The sequence below is a fragment of the Chinchilla lanigera genome, unplaced genomic scaffold (genome assembly GCF_000276665.1).
Source record: "Chinchilla lanigera isolate Chin_1 unplaced genomic scaffold, ChiLan1.0 scaffold00031, whole genome shotgun sequence".
NCBI classification, from domain to species: Eukaryota; Metazoa; Chordata; class Mammalia; order Rodentia; family Chinchillidae; genus Chinchilla; species Chinchilla lanigera.
In genome coordinates this window covers 575,678-589,804 of record NW_004955432.1, presented here as the reverse complement: position 1 = coordinate 589,804, position 14,127 = coordinate 575,678, and positions in this window count along the sequence as shown.

The following is a 14,127-nucleotide window of genomic DNA, read 5'->3' as shown; positions in this document are numbered from 1 at the left end:
ACACTGAAGCCCAGGATGTTTCATCTGGTCTTATAGCTGAGATATCCAGGAGCTTCCAATTCAGTATTTTCCCCATATTTATTTTTACTTTGCAAGTAAAGATTTATATGAAGACTATGCCATCTCCTTGGCTATTCAAAGGGGTCACAAAGCCTATAAATTTATACTTTTCATAATCAGGGAAACTTTCTGAGAGAGACTTGAGTGCTTGCTTAAGGTTGTGTAGCTCTGGCTTTGAAACCAACTGATATTTGCTATGATCACTAGAATAACCACTGACTTGTTGTCTGCTCTGAGACCAGCCACCTCATCTCGGCCCTTGTTTCCCAGAAGGGTCATGGCTTGAGCATCACCTGCAGAATCTCAGGCCCACCCTCACCCACCACATCACGTCTTCCCTTGTATTCCTTCTAGAGGCACTCCTCTTTTTAATTCATCTCTAAGAGAGGCAAAGAGTCAGATGTTCTGGCTCTAAATTGCTCTGCATTCTTCCTTCCTTGCCTCTCTATTCCTTCACAACATCCCAATTCTAAAGAAATATTGAAAGGGAAGGGTCGACAAAGACAACCTGAAGGGGAAGGGGAAGGGAACATGAATGCAGGCATCTTTCTTTTCATGAGGGATACTGGTTTCTAGGTGATAGGAATTGATTAGTTGTAACTAACCTAGGGATTATTTATAGAGCCAAATCAAAGCACAACTCTATTCCTTTTACAATGCTTTTTAGTAGGGAAAAAGAAATGGAATAAGAACACAAAGATACACGGAAACCAAACCCTCAAGTTGATTGAATGGCCTGAGCCAGTACCAGGAAGGAAAAAGCCCTGGCAGTTGGGTCTAGCTTCCGCCTTATTCTTCCATTCACTGCCCTCTGAGGTCTTCTTAGTTCTTTGCAGGTACAGCTGTGCCACTTGGACCCCATAATTCATGGGGCTTTGTATACTGAAGTGACCAGAACCCTCAACCAAGAGTCAACAAGACCTGGGTGTTTGCTTCACTTCTGGCACCAGAAGAGCTAGGAAAAGTTTAAGTATGTGGCTCAGGCTCCTCCTCTATCTGTAATTAAGCAGTTGGTTTTCTAAACTCTTTCTTTGCTACTACTAGTCTGCAAAACCAGTTGTTAACAGTTATGTTTGTCTGTCTACCTTACCTGCAGTTTATCAGTATGCATTTGCTAGTAGATTCTTCATGTTCAGTCCAGGACTTCACTGCCAGGAAAGAGGACAAGGGTGCTCTGAGTAAGGTCTGGGGTCCCAAGAACATGGATTCCCATTCACACAGAGACCTGATCTGCTTTTATTCATTGTGTTTTGCAGTCTTGTGTCAGATAATGAATGAACTGATCACTTATACTTTGGTTCTAAACTTACTTAAAAGAGCTTTATGTCCTAGTCTTCCTAGCTTCTAGTGTGTCTTGTACAACCAGGAAATAACATATTCAAAAGATCCATCAGCTGAGCCTGGATCTTGCCTGTGGGGAGAGCTTAAAGGAAACCAAAACAGTGAGACAGTCAATTCTCTTTAAGAATTTCTGCCTGCTTTTGCCTGGGTTTAGCTCCATTTCCCTGAAGTCCCAGACAGCGAGTGTTCATGGCTGTAGAACATGAAACCCTGCTTCTCGGTCACTGGCCTCAACCTTTGCACACACAGCAGTGCCTAGTCCTCATGTACATCAGGGCAAATGACAGCTTTCTGTTCTCCTAACCATGGAAGTCCTAGGGCACTGAAGTTAACTTTGAAAGTGACACAGAGCTGCACGGAACTTTTGTTTGCCAAATACTTGCAAATCATTTTCCCTCTACAAAAGCTCTTAAAATGTCAGGGGTCCTGAATATCTGTGCCCACAGGGTGGCACTCTTCCCTGGGACCTGGGGAGTTGTTTCCTGCCGAGGGTCCACCACCTTCGGGACCCAGGGAGGGTTGTGAATGTTTAAAGTGCTCTAGGCAAAAGTGTTCTGAAATTAACTGGGGGAAGGGTCCTCTCATCTCCCTCTATGTCACTGACACATAATGGTGAAGATATTTTTATTTTAAGTAAGTGAGCTCAACAAGTAAACACTGAATTGTGGCTAAAGGGGTGCTTCAAAATGAAGCAGAGATGGAACTAAAAGGAAATAAGGCCTTTGGTGTGATAAAATGCTGATTTTGTGTCTTTGTAGATGTATCTCTCTCTCCCTTTCAGTAGTGGAAAATGTACAACTGGAATTCAGGCTTTCTTTAAGAGTCAGTTCTATGTAACTAAAATATGTTCATGGAACTAAGCCACAGTTACATGGGCTGAAAAGAAACCCATGGGTAGACACAGTGATGTGTGGTTCATTTTCTCACACTGTTACCATGTGAAGGAGATAATTTGCTGTCATCCTATTCAACCCTTAGAGCTTCAGGAGATTAAACTATACCGTGAAGACTATTAGGAATCATCAAGAGAAAAGTAGAGTTTATTTATTCATAAATGGCCCAAAGAGGCATCTGGTGAGGTTCAGAAGAAATCAAAGTAGAAGCGTGTGGACAAGAGGCACACCCAAGTTTTCTCCGAAGCATATGACTATTTCATCTGCTAATATTCCCCAAAGCAGATGGAGATTACAGCACATTATTTTTCCTGAAGAATGGAATTTTAACCCAGCTCTGTAATACATCACTGCAGAATTTAATTAAAGCATCCTTCAAGTACACTTTCAGCAGAGGAATTTACTCCTTCCCTGTAACCACATTCTCCAGGCACTATGCAGGAGGCACGGAGAACTACCAAGGCTCTGCAGTGTCAGAGTCTGCGTTCCTGGCACTTACTCTGTCCAGTTCTACAGATAAGAAAATGAAAATGAGCTCCAAGAATTCAAGTCTTCTGGAATTTTGTGCAGTAATGTGGAGCAATACAATGAACATTGTGGACATAGATTTTGATTTTATATTAAACACAGTGAAAGAAAACAGAAAAAAGCTATCTAAATTTAGAAAATTGTGTAGAAAAGGATAATAAAGGTTCTTCGTGACTTCTAAAAATAAATGGACATTTACTTAAAATCTAGATTTTAGCTGCAGTGCATTCTTTTAAACTTTGTTTATGCTATCCTCTTCCGTGCACTTTTTATGTGGAGAGAACATTTGTAAAGTATTCAAGTCCCAAAGGATCCCAAACAGCTATAAGATATCAACTAGGCAGTTTCATTTCTAGAAATCTAAATAAACTCCTTTATTTTAAGACCAATGAAATAGTAACATAGTGACTGGTTTGCTCCTTGTGCTGCGTGAGCAGGGGGAAGCACGTGTGCACCCACACACACATGTAACTGGCACGTGATCTCATGTGGCCAGGACTAACCCTTCCAGACAAAACAGAGGGTCTCACTTGACAATTTAGAAGAGCAATAGTTTTACTTGGAATTGAGAAAGAAAAAGTATATAACCCAGTTTGTAAATGCCAATACTAGTAAAACAGAAGAGATGCTGTGGTCATGGATTTTTATTTTCCTCCATGGATGATTTCAGAAGGTCCTACATATCTCCCCGTGTCTGTATTCCATAAAGTGACAAAATGAACAGTACTTCTTAATTTCACATTGGAGTAGGCTTGGAATCATATTGCAGTAGAATTTGCATATACAATAAAGCATGGACCTTAAGTGTGCAGTTCAATGAATTTGACCTCTGAATACAGACCAGCTACAATGCAGATAGCAATGATTCTAAAAGAGAAATGTTCTACAACATTTCTGTTATCTCAAGAAAGTATGCAAATACCATCTATTATGGGTTGTGTCTAGACGTCTTCCCATAAGCCTCATACAGTCATGAGGTGGGGTTTTTCCAGAGGTGGCTGAATCTATATTGTGTGACTCTGGGATTAAGGGTGTGTGAATACTAAATCAGTCCACTGACTGGTTTGGCACTTCCCTAATCCCAGCAGCCTAAATATGGTATAAAAGAGGGCTAGGGTTATAACTCAGTGGCACAAGCACCTTCCTGGCCAGCGCAAGATTCTGAGTTCGATTCCCGGTACCAAAATAAACAAACAAAATAATATTGTATAAAAGGGTCAGAAAGATGTTGTTAAGATTCCTTGCTGCTTTTGCTACCTTGTGGGCACCATGAACTGTTCTTCCTCTGTGACACCCCTCTGCTATGTACCACTCTGCCTTGGAGCCAGACAACTATGGACTGAATCCTCTACAAACTGTGAGCTAAATAAATCTTTCTCCCTCTAACTTTGGGTGTGGGGTATTTTGTCTCAGCAATGAGAAAAGTAACTGAGACACCATCACAGTCCATTCTGCCTTGCTAGTATCTACTGTTAGAAAATTTTAATTTTGTACCACCAGGATTGGAACAAAGGTTTCTAAATATTTGTAGGCCAGTTACTTTTTCCATGTTGAAAGTATATGACTATATCACACCACCAATAATTCATATATTCACTGAAATATCTACTGAACATTCAGTATGAGTCTAACACTATTTTAGCTGTTTGACTTAGATCAGTGCACAAAATGGCTAAAGATCCCTACCTCTACGGAACTTATAATCAAGTGGGAGTAGACAGGCAATCAACAACACCCATAATACATTAGTAAAATATGCAGTATGCTAAGAAGACTTTAAGTGCTTTAGGCATTAAATGCTATAGACGTTAAGTTCTATACCAAGTGTAGGACAAAGCAAGAGAGATTTTAACTACTAGGAAAATGAGGAGGGAATGAGTTATTCTATTAAATAAGATGGCAGAGCAGGCTTCCTTGGGAAGGTACAGCAAACCACTGGGCATGTGAGGGAGTTAAGTGTGATCCCTCCCATCCCTTTCTAACCCAGGAAAGACCATTGCAAGTGGAGGACAGACAGTGTGGAGGCCCTGAGATAAGAGTTTGATCAGTGTGATTAAGGAATAGCAAGGGGGCCCATATGGCTAGATCCTAGAGTCTGGCAGGGAGAGCAGTTGATGAGACTGGAGCTGATGGTGGCTCCATCCCAGAGTTTTGAGCAGAGAAGCATATGATCTAACTTATGATTCAAAGTTTCATATTCATTCCTGTGTTGATAATAGGAATAGGACAAGAGTAGAGAAAGAATAACTGTTAGGAGGCCAGTGCAGTAATGCATAGCAAAGAAAATGTAGGCTCACACCCACATAGTAACAGAAGAAGTAGTAATAAGTGATCTGATTCCGCTTGTATTTTGCTGGTAGGATTTTTACTTTCAAGGATTTCCTGATGTATTTGGATATAAGAAGAAATGTGATAGAGTACCAAGTGTTATTTGTTGATATTTATCATTTTCCTTGGCTTTCTAACTTTCTTCCTGTATTCCAGAGGCTAGAAGCTTAGGAGCTACCACTGTAATACTCTTTTACCACCCAATTTATTTTCTCCTACTTGGAGGGAGGCTTGTGAGATTGGAGAAGGCAGAAACACTATTCTTCTAGATGTAGTCATAGCAGCAGCGGACAATAACAGCCACTCTTGAGGGGTGTTTTGTGACAGCTGAGCATGACTGCACAGAGCTGGCCACCGCTCTGTGCAGTTACTGATCTGGGCATGTGTGCCTCTCTTTTCTTTCTGGTCTTTTAGCCACTCCAGTAATTGTGGAGATGTTGGTATTCCACCATGGAAAGGGAAGGATGAGGAAGAGAAAAGGAAAAGGAGGAAGGAAAAAGGAAGAAATGGCACAGTGTTAAGATTGGAAAGGGGTCAAGATATTAAATCAAGATCAAAAGGTTTATCAAGTGTACTACTATTCTCAAAGATACTGCCTTCTGCCTTTCCACTGATCATAGATATGTCAAAAAGCCCAAGATTCCCAAGTGATTCCCCAACGCTGGCCCTCTCATCCACATACAACTCTAGTCCCCAAGCTGACCACATCTCATACTCCTCTGACAACTTACATGCACCACTACTGTGTCTATTGAAGTTCAAGGTTATCAATAGAATCCTCTCCTACCCAGCTCTCCTCTGAGCCTCCTCCCACCCAGCTAATCCTCATGATTCACATACAGATACCTGTATTTGTGAATTGATATATTTGTTAAAATTTATTTGTAATCCCCAAATAAATATTTGCAGTGTTTTTGTGGTCATTTGTGGACATGTACAGAAAAGCAAAAAATTGAGTCAACCAATAGGCATGTTCCCAGCTAATCAAATATGGGACACTTTACCTTCTGTTTCAGATTGCATACTGTAAACAAGGCTCCTTTCCTTGGTGCATTTAATGCATATATTTTGCATTTTTATGTTTTTGTTGGTAATTTCACTGTTTAGATGGCCCCAACATACAGTGTTGAAATGCTGTCTAATGTTCCTAAGCACAAGAAGGCTGTAACGCGCCTTATGGAGAAATATATCTGTTAGATAAACTTCATTTAGTCATGAGCTGTTGGCCCTGAGTGGTTGTTTCACTTTTATTTGTTGCTGTTGTTTTCATAGTAGTGGGGATTGAACTGAGGCAGTTGTCCTGAGCTATATGCTCAGCCTTTTTAATTTTTTTTTTTTTTAATTTTAAGATAAGTCACGAGGTTGCCAGGCTGGGCTAGAACTTGCAATCTTTATACCTCAGCCTTCCAGAGTACTGGAATTACAAGCATGTGCCACCATGCCTGGTTTGTGAGTTTAATCTTAATGAACCAATAATATAGATTAATAAAGTGCTTCTAAACAGAAACACGTGTGAAACAAGGTAATGTGTTGTTCAGTTGCTGAAAATGTTGTGAGCAGAGGTCTGAAAAATCTAATCCTCTGTTTCCCTTAGGAGCAGTCCTCCTTCCTCCCCTTACCCCGGGTGACCCTGCCCTTCACCCTGCCTCTCTGCCTTCAAATGATCCATCCTCTGAATCATTATTAGGTGGTTACTAACAGTCATTCCCTGCCCAGAGGCTCAGTGCCAAGCATTCCACTTCCTGACCAGCGTCTCCTAGCTCTCCCAGTCACAGCCTATGTGGCCAAACACCAACCCTCTGGACTCCGAGAGCTGCCAGCTGCCTCCTCCACCTTCTCACTGCTCCTGCCCACCCAGGGCCTCATCTCTGACATTGCCACCCCTTCGCACTCTGCTCCTCATTTCTCTACCCTCTTTGTAACAATTCTCCAAATAATTTGCTAACCTTGTTATCTCTGCTGGCTCTCTCTTGGACACATTTCCGTCGTTTTACCTTTCTTGTGTGGTGGTGCATGCCTATAATGCCAGCCCTTCGGAGGTTGAGGCAGGAGGATCCTTGTGAGTTCAAGACCAGCCTGGGCTACAAAGTGAGCTCAAGGCCAGTCTGAACTGCATACTAAGGCCTTGTCTCAAAAAAAAAGACTGAAAAAAAAAAAAAAAACCCAAACAAACAAACATGGCTTCAGAGCAGCACTTGTGCCTACTTTTCTCCTTACAGTGTTGCCTGTTCCTTCTTATTAAATCTACTGGACTGTTTTTAATTCCCCAACCTCCAAATGTTCATGTGTTCTACAGTTCAGTCCTCAAATCTGTCTTCTCAGTCTACACACTTAATTTCATCTCCTGAATGCCATTTCTACACCCAGGACTCCAAGATGTCTGTCTGCAACCTGGGTCATTCTGAACTCCAGATTTCCTTATCTACTTGCCTTACTTTTTAAAATAAATAATATCTTAAACCAGGTATCTTCTAAGCAGATCTCTTGGCTATCTAACCCAACTTGCTTTTGCACCAGCTTACCTGCCTTAGTAAATGACAGTTTCATCTTTCCAGTTGGTCAAGCTCAAATCCTGAGGTCTTTCTTCTTGGCTTCTCCAGGTCCTTCTTCCGTTGTATTACCAATTATTCTCGGCTTTATCATCGAGATAGAGCCAGAATCTGGTTGCTCTCAACCTGATCTGCTTCTGTTGTTTCTTGCCAAGACTGTTGCTCCAGTCTTCTAATGTTCTCCCTCATCCTCCCTCTCCTCGCCTCTTCCTTCCCTCCCCTCTCCCTTCCCTTCCCTCTCCTTCTTTCCTCTTCTCTCCTTTCCCCTCCTTTGCTTTGTTTTTACCCAGAAGCCAGAGTGCTTTCATTATCTAGATTGAACCTTTCATTCCTCTGCTCAAAACCTTCCAGGGATTTCTACCTCTTGGAATAAAAGTCAAAGTTTTCACCTTAGCTTCTAAAGCCCTACCTGCCGTGACCTGACCACAGCTACTTTTCCATCTCATCACCTATGACTCTGTTCCTTATTCACTTACCCCAAGGTGTGACTTCTCCAAGATATGGCCGACCTGACTTCTTTCACGGGTTTGTTCAAATGTCTGTTCCAAACCCCACACATAAAAAGGTAAATATGGGAGGGGGTAATAAGTACATTAACTAGCTTGATTTAACTGGACCGCACTGTGTACATGTACTAGACAATGTGTTGTACACTATAAATGTATATAGTTTCTGTCTGTTTTCGATAAATAAGTGCCCCTACCTATTCTAATTAAATGAGCACCATCCTTTCTTCTGCTGTCTACTCATCCTGCTTTACTTTCCTCCATGTGCTCTCTGGCACTTGATACATTTATTTGCTGTCTTCCTGATAGTGATGACTTCATTTGTTACACTGCTTATCCCAAGAGATTTGAAATATAGTAATTGAACAATTAATGTATTGCCTGAATAAGTTAATTTTGAATAAAATTATTTGCATAACAATACATCCTCCAAATCAGATTCAACCACTGATTCAACCATTAAACATCCTTGGATCTCTTCTGTAAGTCATGATATCAGTTGCAAAATAAAAACACTAGGAAACTGAAGAGGAGTTAATTATGAAAGATAGCACTGATAACCATTTTAAAATATTTCTACAGCCTGTCATGGTGCTCCATGCCTGTATCCCAACACTCTGGGAGACTGACCCAAGAGGACTGCAAGTTTGAGCTTAGCCTGGGCAATTCAGCAAGTTGGGGAGATGTTGTTTCAAAAAAAAGTTTTTAAAGGATTGGGGATGTGGCTCGGTTTGAATGCCCTGAATGCAGTCCCTGCCAACCCCTCACCCTGAAAAATCTAGAAACATACTGAGATGGCACATTGAACTGCTCAATCAAAAACAGGAAATCAATTGTGATACACATCTATCAGTTAAAGAAAGATGCAAATACCAAGGAAAGTAGAGGTTTAATATGCACATGCTGACTAAATGAATTAATAATTTAAGTAGAAATTTTTCAAGGAAATTCACATGTGACATTTTCATGGCCTGAGAGGACTCTGAGTCATTGTAAATCTCTTGTGTTTCACGTATGATAGATGTAATCTGTCTTCTTGGCACTCAGAAGAAAGAAAATACCTCTACGCAGGAAAAACATAATAAATTTTATTTGCAAATTAATATCTCTGGCCTGTGTTCTGACATTCTCTTGAAAATATTTCAGATGTGCAAAGAGTTGTTTGTAAAGATTTATTATATTTACTTTAGCAGGTTTTGAGAGCAGCAATGTACTAATATTGAGGTTGGAAAAGGATGGCTATGTTCTACTTGCAATGCATTTAATTTGCGTTTTACACATGTGGGCTGCAGTCTAGTGGGAAGAACCAGGGACCGTGAACTGAGACACGAACGATGTAACCTTGGCAGCAGGACCTACAGGGACACTGGGGATAACACCCACCCTCCCTGGTCCAGATGGAAGCCTCTGCTGTCCATTATCTAACACCCTGGCTATGTCTCTAGTAGTTATTAGTCAATTAGAAAATAGTTAATAACTAGTTATAGCACTAATAAGCATTTGTTTAAACTTCTTTTCATATGTTTGCTATCTCTTTAGATTTCTTATTTGGTTTTTAGCTTAGACCTTGAATTTTCTCTCTCCTCTACACAGAATTCATTTTCCCTAGGTCTCCTCACAATTGTCCCTCACCTTAAATGTCACCCTCTCAAGGGATGGAAGGACAATGGTCTAGAGATACATAACTACAGTTATGAACTAAGTTTCATAGGATCTATTGTAAGCAGGAAAACTATGATTAATGACAATATATTGTATTCTTTAAAATATGAAATGAATAAAGATTATGTACTCTCCACAGAAAAGACTACACATGAGATGATCTTTTGTTCATTGGCTAGATGTGACCATTCCATAATGTATATATACTTTAAAACATCACATTTTACACAAAAACACATGTGATCTGTGACTTTTAAAAATTTAAACAATAAATAAAAGAGAAAAGCAATTATATCCTCAGTGAGACTTTACCTGAGCATCCATCCAATTTAATGACATTCCTATCTTGCTCACACTTTCTTTGACTTTACCCTGTTTCATATTCTTTGAACAATCTACCACTGTCTGAAACAATATTGCTTATTTACTTGTTTACTTTGTTGTTGATGTCTTCCCTCCCTGCAAGTGAACACACTGCATGAGAGCAGAGGTTGTCTCTCCAAGGTCTGTCCCTCCAGCATGAGGTCCATGCCTGGCACATGGCTGATACCCACACATATTACTTGAAAAAATATAAAATGGCTTTTCCTTTATGAAACTGAGATCCGCATCTCTAAAATGAAAGGGTAGACTAAACCTACCTTTCTTGAGGTGAGGTTCCTGGATCCATACCTTCATCAACATATGGAGAATTACTAGAAATGCAGATTCTTAGGTCCTGTCTCCTGTTCTTTGGGAGTGGGACCATGATCTATGATCCAACAGGTACCCGGATGTGCACTGAAGTTTCTGAGGCTTCTTTTCTCCATTGTGCCTAACTTTCAGCATTTTAATTGCAAAAATATTTTATATGTGGAAATGAGACCACAGAGTAACACAGTGAATAACACTATTGAACCCAATGGATCAGTTTAGCAAATCTTAATGTCCAATTTATTTCAAAATATTAAAAAATACATTTCAAGTATATTTGAAGCTTATGGTGTATGACTCTTTTACAGTTTAATTCTCTCCCCATCCTGTCCAGAGAGAAGCCACTAATAACTGCAATGGTTATCATTTCCAAAGGACACATATAGATTTATATTTCTACTAACACAGCATAAGGATCTTCATTTGTCCATGTACTTCCAACATCATTATATTCCCCAAAAAACACTTTATTCACAGCTTCAAAAAAGTGAGTCCTGCAATGTGTGCATCTGGTCTTGCACACTCAGGAACCTGAGGCTCCTTCTCCTCCTTGATCCAGAGAAAGACCACTGGCTTCTTTGCACAAATCCACTCCTCCCACTCACACACACATAGCCTAGCTTTTGCTTTCTCCAGCTCTCCAAGTTCACAGTCCATACTTCTTGGTGTTGGCACTCAGAAACATATGTGCTTCAGAACTTTATAGACTCCTTTTAAACATTCGATGAAGTGAGTTAAATGTTGTGCTAATACCATTCCCACTTCCTGGAAGACTGAGGATACATTAAGGCTCATGACTGCAATCCAAAGTATAGCTAAATTCAGCAGACGGAACATTTCTGGCCTACTTGGTGTTTGAAGCAGTGATATACGTGGACATTTGAAAGCATTTGACTTCTCACTTGGCACAAATCCCAGCTCCATCCATAGCTCCACTGCACTTTTCTGTGATAGCAGTGAAATGTTTTAGAATTAGACCCAGCACCACGCTTCAGTAGACATAAAATGTGGCGGTGGAACATGTGACCATATATACTGGAATTTAACATGTGCTCTGGTTTTATAGATCACATAATGACCCAACTTAGAAAGTACTCTTGCAGTGTCATTTTTAAACAGTTCCTTTTGATAATAATTTTATACAGAGTTTTGGTTTTCAGAACCTCTAAAACTTCAGAACTCTTTTGATTATCAGTATACTGAGCCAAGAAAGAAAAGGAGAATAAAAAAAGGAAAAGAGAAAGTGGGTAAGATGGCAAGGGAAGGAAAAAGAGGGAAGAATAGGCAGGAAATGGAACAGAAAGAAGAACAGAAGAGAGTAGAGGAGGTGAGGGGAAGAGTGGGGAGGGAGAGAGGAGCAGTGAGGGAAGGACAGAATTGTCTCCATGAGTATGTAGGTGTCCTTAAACTTTCACAACACATGAGGTGCTGGGGAATTCATACTCTTTGCAGAAGTACTTGGGATGTCTACAACTCAAAACATCTCCAAAGAAATACCTGTAACATCTACTGACGACAGTGAAAGCTGGAGACAAGTGTGTTGGCTGATGCAGCCTGCCTGGAGGGTACCAAGGAACATGGGACTAGAGAATTCTCTTCAGAGGTGCTAAATTGGGCAGCCTCTTGGTTTCTCTGTTAAGTGATCTGTTGTGATGTGGAGAAGGTGTACAGTTTTGTTCTAAGAAGCATATATCAGCAGGGACTGTCTCAGCTTTGTTCTGTGCAGAGGTGGGTGGCATTACTCAAGTTTGCCAGGAGTATTTGTGCTGTTAATAATACAAAGTCGTGTGCTTCAATTATTAGGTAGGGAGGGTAACATAAAGTTGACATGTGCCCAATATTTACTCAAAAGTACAATTGGAAGAAACAGTATTCAACATTGTTCAAAGGATCAGTGTTAAATTGTTCTTCTAGGTATTCTAACCTATCCTTCTGCCTCAAGGAAGATCAAAAAGAAGCCTTGTCAACACACTTTATTTTATTAGACTCATATTGAACAATTTTTTATGAAATTATGCCTTGGGAATTCTAAGAACCCAAACAGAGTGTCCATAACTGAAGAAGCCATATGAAATTCCAAAAATATTGTTGTTAGGGTTAGGAAACCTCATTAGTAAAAATAACTAACTGGAGCTTTTCTCAGTGATGCATACATTGTATTATTTTCCATCTTAAAAACACTGTCAATTACAGTAATAAAGAGTAACAAAACTAAAAAAAGCCTGGTACCTCATAGAGTCACTGCTTAATTCCATAAAACCTTTAAAGGTGTTATATCATCAATACTCCTAAAGCTCTTCAAAAAAGTTGAAAGGGACGGAGCACTCTCAAATGCATTTATGGTAACCAGTGTCACCCTAAATCCAAAGCTGTATAAAGACCCAATTAAAAAAAAAGAAGTATAGGTCAGTCTCCTAAATGAAATAAGTGCAAAAACCTTCAACAAGATATTAGCAAATAGAATGCAACACATTATCAAAAAGATCATATATCGTGACCAAGTGGGTTTCATCCCAGAGACACAAAAATGGTTCAACTTGCGGAAGTCAATGGATGTAGTACATCACATAAACAGGAGCAAGGTCAAAAAACATGTGATCATACCAACAGACAGAGGAAAAGATTATGACAAAATCCCAAACCCCTTTATGATAAAAACTCTAAAGAAAACAGGCATACAAAAACCATACTTGAATATGATAAGGTCTATTTATGACAAACCAATATTATACTAAGCCAGCATTATACCAAATAGAGAACTACAAAAAGCATTCCCCTTAAAACCAGGAACAAGACAAAGAGTCCGTTCTCACTTCTTCTATTTGACATAATACTTGAAACGTTAGCCAGAGCAATTAGGCAAGAGAAAGAAATAAAAGGGATACATACAGGAAACGAAAAACTCAAATTAATATTATTTGTAGGTGACATGATACCCAGACAGCAAGGGATTAAAAATTTTTTAAATGCTGAAATATGTACACATAACTATCCAAAGGCAATTATAAACTATGTGAGCTGCAAACATGTACAAGTAAAAAAAAATTAAAAACACCATCAATTGTATAAATAAGTAGATTGATGGTATATCTTCAACAGGACAAAAATAGATTTAGTTCAATGCCCAACATGTTCTTAAGCCTCTTTCCTTCACTCACTATATTCTTTTCTTAATCATGTTTCTTCACTCACCCAAAGTATATTTTATGCTATATCTTCCATTATGTGTGTTGGTATAACAAACTCACTCATTTTTGAAGTTCAGTGATATTATAAATTAATAAATCACTTCTTAATATCTAAAACTCAGTGAATGCTAAGTTTTAAATGTCTGTGAGGTCTTGGGACCCAAAATATAGTTTGAGTATAAAAACATATCCACAATATATCAAATTATCTTCAAAGAGAACATAGTAAGTCTTAGCGGAAAAAGAAGGACAGTTGTTTTTTTTTTTTTTTTTTTTTTTTTTGAAGAAAACATCCCTTTTGCCTACAGTTTCCAACTCTATTTTCTGATCCTCAGGATGTGATTATTTGAAATTACTCCTCACGTTCTTTGGTGACATT